This window comes from Columba livia, chromosome 9 (assembly GCF_036013475.1).
Source record: "Columba livia isolate bColLiv1 breed racing homer chromosome 9, bColLiv1.pat.W.v2, whole genome shotgun sequence".
NCBI classification, from domain to species: domain Eukaryota; kingdom Metazoa; phylum Chordata; class Aves; order Columbiformes; family Columbidae; genus Columba; species Columba livia.
The window spans coordinates 6,979,183-6,987,231 of NC_088610.1; positions in this window are offsets into that span (position 1 = coordinate 6,979,183).

Genomic DNA, 8,049 nt, shown 5'->3' on the forward strand with positions numbered 1-8,049 from the left:
CTGTATTCTCAGTAACGAAGTCAAGAGTAGAGAGGGGTGGCTAAGAGGGGTCTACAAACAGCCCTGTCTTTTGCATCAGTGGCAATTCTGATACAGAAAAAAAGCTGCTGCTTCAGCAAGAAAATTCTCCGTGTCTGCAATTTGCTGAGCAGCTTGAATACATGAATATCATAGAGCCCCAGCACCTGCTCTAAGCCAGCCAGGACATGACACTGAAAGCCCAAAGGTGCTCTGTACCAAAACGCACGGTGGGCTGCAATCTCTCTTGCCTGCTCTCTATCTACCACCACACTGCTGCCCTCGGGGTTTTGCAATACTGAGACTCATCTTCTGGGTAGCCCCATGTCTGAGGGTTATCTCTAGTCTGAGGGATTTTTCTCAAGTTTTTGTCATTCCCTCTATGAAGATACACACCTACATGTATACATACAGGAAACATAGCCCCTGCTCCCTCCTCCTCATCCACTTACTGATTAAAAGTTTGGTATCTCTTGTCTCCTCAATCAATTATATCTACCTCATCAGTGGAATTTGGAGGCTGCTCTGTGATAGATGTTAACTCATGGCCATTAGATTAAAAATCTGTTATTTCCTCATCACCTTATGTCGTTGCTAGGTGACAAATGCATTTCCCAGGCAGCAACAGGGACTATTGCAACATACAGCAATTTATGATTGTCCATTATCTCTTTGCTTAAAGTGCCTGGTCTTTTTGATGGGAAGAAGATGTGCAGTTCTAGGATCATCCAAAAGGTGACTTTTAGAGTTGCTACAGAAACCATCTCTCCTGGGGGCTGCCTCTTGCTGGGTTTCATGAGAGTGGATGCAAGGCTGGGAGACAGGAGGAATTTGGGAGAAACTGATTTAACTTGTCAAGTCTGACAGGGCCAAGGTTTCAGAAATTGAGCTCATTCTTGCACATATGTATGCTAAAAGTGATGGCCTTTGCTTGCTTGATTGTCATACAATAATTTTAAGACAGGCTTTTGGTTTGAGACAAAATTTCAGGGGACCTCTGGATTTTGGTGAGAGTGGGAGGGAATTCACTGGCAAACAGTAACCCATACAGAGACCTGACAGCTCAGAAGCACGGCTAACAGTTTAAACCTGCCTAAAGCTCTTTCTTAGCTGCCTTCAGAGCATTTGGCAGCTGCTGGGGGTGAGTTTTGGGAAAACAATCACCTTGTTAAGCTCTGACCAGCCTCCCAGGACAGTCCAGAATGGGACCGTGAAAGAATTTTCCAGAAAGAAAGCAAGGAATGACATTGGCAGAAGGGGTGGTGAGATAAACATAGGGAAGGACATGAGACAGGATGAAGAATGCACAGAGATGTGATGTGGGAGACAAGGAAAGGCAGGGCAGCCACACACTCCACATTAAAGTTCACTGACAAGAGTTAATTAAGTACATGTTGGCTTTTTTATGTCACAATATTTTCACATCACCACCACAATCCATTTTTCCTCCAGCCCAAGTCTGCTGGGATCGCTCCTCTCTCTACTCAACTTTACCTCTGTGGCTGGCTCAGGCTTTACATCCTCAGCATCTAGAGCCTGGCAGGCTGTTATCATCCCTCCTCACCTGTCCTGGGAAGACTCAGGGCAGGTAAATTCAGCCTAACCCAAGAGAAGAGCAGGGTAATAGGGAGGACTGAGGATTGAGCATTGCGTCTTTGCAACAAAAGAACTAAAGCAGCTTCGGTCTCATCTTCATAAAACAAGAGCTGCAAGGAGCTGCTTGCTCCCAACAAACACGCTGAGATGAATAAATCCAGTGCCAGGGAGAGCTATTTAAGCTAATAGCCAGTGCTGGCATAGGAACAAATGGTAGCAAACTGGCCATGAATAAACAGACTGGAAATGCAAAGAAGGTTCTCCCCATCCGGAGCAGTGAGGTTGCGCAGCAGCTTGTCTGTGGGAGGAGTGTGGGCACAAAACCAAATGGCTTCCATGACGGAAGTCATTGAGCTCCTACAGAGGATGTAGCCACTTCAACAGGACTTGCTGACCCAGGGAGTCCTTTCCCAACCCCATGGAAACCACCCCAGTTCATCCTTAGACCCTCAAAACCAATCCATATGTACAGGAGTCAGCCAATACAGTCCAGGGCTTGCATGAGCAAGGAAGGATGGATTCTTTAACTCGGTAGAGCTGGCACAGCCTGTTGTCTTTCAAAAGGATTATAACTAGTTGCTGATCACTGATGAATACAACCCTTTGTGAGCCTGTGCGGGGGACGTGCTGCACAGAAAGGAAAGGAAAGACTTCGGGCACTGATTTAAATGAGTGCAAACAAGGATGACTTTGTTCCGCTGCATCCTCCCCAGGAGCAAGGCTTTGCAGGTCACCCTCAGATCTGAGGCAACTGCAGCTACCTCTGTTGTTTCAGATGATCCAGAGAGCCCTTTTGTTTGTCTTGGTATATCAGTAGGGAAAATCCAGCAGAGAATGTGGTCAGTGAAGGAAAGAAAAAGGAATCTCCTTTTAGGTTAGTTATTTGTAAAAGGGATTTTTCCTATACTTGTGTGCATATCCCAGACAGAGAACTTTCTTCAACACATAGGTGATCCTCAAATCACACACTCATAGAAAGTCAAAACTTCAAAACTATCCAAGGTATAAAGTTCACTGAACTGTTGTGGGAAACTGCTATGAATTGTCCAAACACCCCTACTCCAACCCTACAATGAACACCTGAAATAAATACTGCAACAACTGAAATATTGAGCATACACAACAGGATTTAAGCAGGGGCTTTCTTGCTCTGGAATTCACAGAGGGAAGCAACTTTGAGAAGTGCACCTGTCCAGCAAACATTCTGCATATGCCAACAACTCTAGAACTGACCAGGCTTTTACCATTAAAACCAGAAAACAGTGTGAAGTGTTTTACAGAGAGCTGTGTGGTGGTGAGGCAAAGGGAAACAGAAATAATTTAGAAAAATGGTTTGGTGGGGTTTTTTCCCCTCCTCTAAGTTAAGGTTCTTTTGAAAATAATTTGAATTAAAAAAAAAGTAATTGTTTGGTTTTATGGGACAATTCAGAACTCAGAATTGCATTTTAAGATCTACTTCATCTGAGGAATAAATGGTAGTTTGGCTTCTCTTATTTCTAGCTTGGACACTAGAACCTGAAATAATTCCCATCTCTGTCACTGACTTCTCACATAGCCACAAACTTAGGTGTATTACAGGCCACCTGGAAAAAGAGTGTAAGAGACCTTTCATCTCACAAGCTCTCCAGACTGGCACTGTGCCCCCCACAGAGCATGTCAGAAATCAGTTCAAAGGGCTGGATAACCCTCCAGACTTAGGAACAAAAAAGGAGAATTAGGGATGAAGCCGATAAAATTAAAAGCAGCTTGAATAAAGAGAAAAATGAAACATAGCAGAAATACAGTCAAAGTAATCACCAGCAGAAATTCTCCCCTTTGTTTTTTTAGTGTGAAATTGAAGCTGATTACAGCTACTTGAATCCTGAAGCCTGCTGCTGTTTCTTTGTGCTCGAACAGGTCCTCTTACTTTTAATCAGTTAAAATTGTGTTTGTATTTTAGTTATTATAAGTTATATTTGGGGTTTAATTATTTTTTTTTAATTTCTCATTTTTTTTTTTGTTACTCTGATGCCAGAAGCTAAGAAATTACAGTTAAAAAACTAAATGTCTTTTGTATTTTAAACCCCGTAATTTACTTAGCTGCTGGATGTAAAAAGACAAAAGGAGAATAAATTGCTTGAAAGCAGATAGAGGCTTCATTTTCCCCTGCCTTTGAGTACTGATATCACATTGGACACCACATGGGAGATTTTGACTGAGAAATTAGCATAAGAATATCTGGCACATCCTGAAACACATTTTTGAGTAAATTTTCCAGACAGAACCACTTAGTAATGAAGGCTGAAATGCATCACACTGCTGGTCATTATCAGCTGGCACATGTGCTACTCCACCAATAAACCCCACGGACCAGAGGCTGGTTAGCTCTGCAAGAGGAGCCACATGGGCACAGGGACATGTACATGTCTTTTGGTGCCTCCTGTGACACGCAGACCCCAAGCATCAAAGGCTCAATGTGTTGTGTCCTTAAATGAAGACACCTGCTAGCAGTCCAGCCTAAGGTTTCCTCAGATTTTGCAAATATCTATTGACTGTTGCCATAGCTGATTGCTTATAGCCTTACCTTGCATCTTCAATTCTTGTCAGTTGCCATTTATGCACTTGTTTTGAGTTGTTGGGGGCTTCAGGTGTAGCCTGTCCCCTGCCAAGCACCCCCAGCTCACTTGGGCTCCAGGCAGGGAAGAGCAGTGATTTCAGAGCCTCATGTCTTGCCCGCAGATTCAGTTCAGGACAGGCTGCAGCCAAACACCCACATGCCTAGAATTAAGAAGGGCTCATATCAACCCTTACAAATTCAAGAAACACAGCGTCAGCAGGCTGCTCTCTAACTTTCCCCTTGTGACAGGTGAAAAGTCAAATGCTGTGTCTGGAAACACAGTGAGTTGATGCTTGAGGTGAGATGCTGTGTACCCACCTGTCTTGTGTTCCCCAAGGATGCTGCAGCAGTGTAGGAGGTATCAGGGCAGGGATGAGATGATTATGCTCCTCTGGGTTTGCTGCTCCTCCATATCAGCCTCCAGAGCCCTCTAGCATGGCCAGACTGCCCTCCAGCCACTAAGCTCACCTCACCTCGTCTCCAGGCTGGTGCCAGGGCGAGAAACACCAGCTGGAGACAGAGAGCTTGCATCTTCCTGCCTGCTCTCCAGGAGTTTCCTGCATGTATAAACAGATGGAAAAATAGGTGTGGGATTCTTCCAAGGTAGGCAGGGATTGCAAATAAGACCATGAAAGAGGGATGCTTAGCATAACCCTTTCTCCCCCTCAACTTGCAAATCCCCCATCAGCTTTACTGTTTCACTTAATCTCTCAGTTTTATGTCTTCCCCGAGTAATGTGTCTGAAGAATACACTCCTGGTTTTAAATTCAACACATTTAAACAGCCATAGTCTACACACTTCCTTCTTTTAACTTATCCCCTAAAGCTCACTCTTTGATTTCCCCACTGACTTCTGCTCCATCAGTTTCCTTCTGGCCAAGCAGGATCATGCCAACAATATAAATCTTCCCAAGCTCATCCCCCCTCCCTACAGGTCTAGCTCAAATTCACCAGAAAGCTTCAGCCTCTCATGAAGCACGCTTTTATAATCCTCCCATCTCCCACAGGCCTCTGCAGCTCTGGAAGCAAAAGGTGCAAACAATTTGAGCTGCCCTTAAAACAGGTGAGGGTGGTTGTGTAGGACCTATTCATTAGGAGGGAAGAATGATCTCTTCCCCCTTTGCTCTGATTATAATCTTTCTCTTCTAGAGTAAGCAAACACCAATGGGATACTTTTGTAAACTCCTCCCTTATGTTTGCAGTTAGGTATTTTTGTGCTGTAATAGTATTTATATGTGCAGGGTGCTAGAAGCTGTGTAAATGTAAAACTCCTGATACACATGAGAGTCTGGATGTCAGAGAAGTGATGATCTTCTCAGTTCCACCTGGATAGCAATCAGCATTAGATATGGATCTGTTTTTTAGATGTCCTCATTCTCACAGGGTATTTCTCCTGTTCTACCCCTCCAAAAGTCTTCCCAGTATGCTGCGGACATCAAGTAGCCCCAATCCTATAACAGAAGAAGAAAATACTTAGCTTATGTTGCCTCTTGGGATGCCTGAGCACACTGTTTGAGTGACTGAACAGAGCCTACCAGGGACTTGGTGGCAGTGCTGGGGCTGGAACCCAGGAGTGCTGAGGTTCAGCTGCATTGTGTTAAGCATCATAGCTTGCACACGTAAAAAGGTGTGCCTGAGGAAGGCTTTTCAGGGGAACATTCTTGGAGAAACATTGGTATGAACACTAAAAATCACAACTCAAACACCCACTTAATGTCCTGTGCGTAGACCTCATATTCCTTGAGGTTCTCATCCATGCTCCCACATTCCCACACTCTTCTTACTCTTGCAGATTCTGGTGTGAGGGACAGAAAGAATGGGCCTAATCCTGCAAAATGTAGAGTTGCCACTGCAGGGAGGGTGGATGGTGATGGGTGATCCTTGGAGTTAAACCTGAGAAGTTTGCTCCCACTAGGGAGGATGTTGCACCACAGGCCCAGCACTGCACTGGCTACAGCCAGTGTGAGCAGACTGGACCCTGAATGGAGAACAACCATCTGTGAATTTACTATTCCTTCTCAAATGCTAATTAGTTATTTACATAAAACTTTGGAACATTTTAATTAGTTGCGTTAATTTAGAATTCACAGAAAGAGAGCTATAAAAGTCTATTATATGGGATGCTTATTCAAATGAAGCTTGAAATGGCACATGGTGATGTACTCTCAAATCTCCTGCCAACACAGTGAGGAAAAAGAAAGGATGGCCAGGATTTGAGTGAGGCAGCAGGGAGACTGGCATTTCTGCTGCACTGGCTAAAGCCAGTCCTGGTTAGGGAGATGGTCCTTTCCTACTCAAGGTCTCAAGTTGATAGCCCCAGACTCCTGTTATCACAATATCATTGTATTTGACACATCCTCCTTCTCAGGAAAGCATTAACATTTCTCTCTTTTCTACTGGTCAGCTATTTTTCCTAAACTTGTAGGAGGTCACTATTACGTTTGAGTTGATTTGAGAAGGTTTAAATCAGACTGAACACCGCCAGCAGTTTGTGGAGCCACAGCAGTGAGATGGATGGATATCAGTCCATAAGTCATATGATCACACTGCCCTGATTCTTTAGGAAATTAGGTGATGCAAACAAATGAGCTTGCAGTATGGACTTGCCAGGTGGGCTGTAAGATCGCCTTGGATTGCTTCACAAGGTTTTGCCATTCAGCTCAAGCCCTGGGATGAGCACCACAAAGCAGCAGACCTCCCTCCTGCTCTGTGCACATCATGAAGGCAACCCTCTGCATGCCCAGGCATCATTCCCCTGCCATCAGGCCTGTGGTAACCACCTGTACTGGCAATAAAGGCAAAGTGTCATCCTACCTCAGCTGGACATTTATTCTCAAGTCAGGTGGAGAAGTATTTTTCTTTCCATTCTCCATCACTAAATTCAATTAAAGCAACGTTGCCTGTATGTGGCTAGACTCTGTAAATCCATTTGTCTCGAGTTGTTACAGAATCTAAATTACACCATCAGCATTAATCCCAAGATAGAGAAATGCCAAAGCAGCTATATAAAATAAGAGACACTCTGCTCTTACATTTCATCTGGCAAGGAAAATGTTTTCTTTATAAAATACAGCACATGTTACCTCTTGAGGTTAAAGACTTGGTCCAATAAATCTAGAATTACCCCAAGTATACATTTACTTGGAAACTGTCATCCTTGAAGGAAGGTAAGTTCCAGCATCACACCCAGTTGCGATGGAGCTGCTATCTGCCCGAAGTGCCTGAGGGCAGCATGGAGTGAGGGAAAAGCAACACTATATGCAAAACATTGCAAACAGAATTCATGGGTGGTGAAACTAAACGCAAGAGGGAGCCACAAACTCTTCTCTGCTCCATGACAAAACACCTGTTCTCTTGGAGCTCACAAGAAGTCTTGGAATATTATGTCATTTTCTAAAAATCAACAGAACATTGCATTGAAACAGATCCAATCCACTAAAATCAATAGATTACTTGGACTTCCTGTACTTCTTTGATGACCCATAGTTTGGCATTTTGCAAGCTGTTGGGCAAACAGTGCTTGAAAGATTGTGTTTTCAAACCATAAAGAAGGATCATCTATTACTCTGCACAAAATGTAAATGTAACTTAGAATGTAAACATCAATGTAAATGAAAGTGTAAATTTTCAATCATAGCAGGGAAAGTCACAGAGGACTGTCATGAGAGGCAAGAAGTAACTATCAGAAGCAAATCACCTGTTCATCTGTCTATGGTTATGTCTGCAGGACAAGCAGCAGGGATAAGTCCTGCTATAAAACCTGTTAAAAAGAGGAGTGAAGAGGATGTGATAAAGTTCAGCTCTATGTTGTCTGGGAAAGCAGGTGAATCACTTAAGGA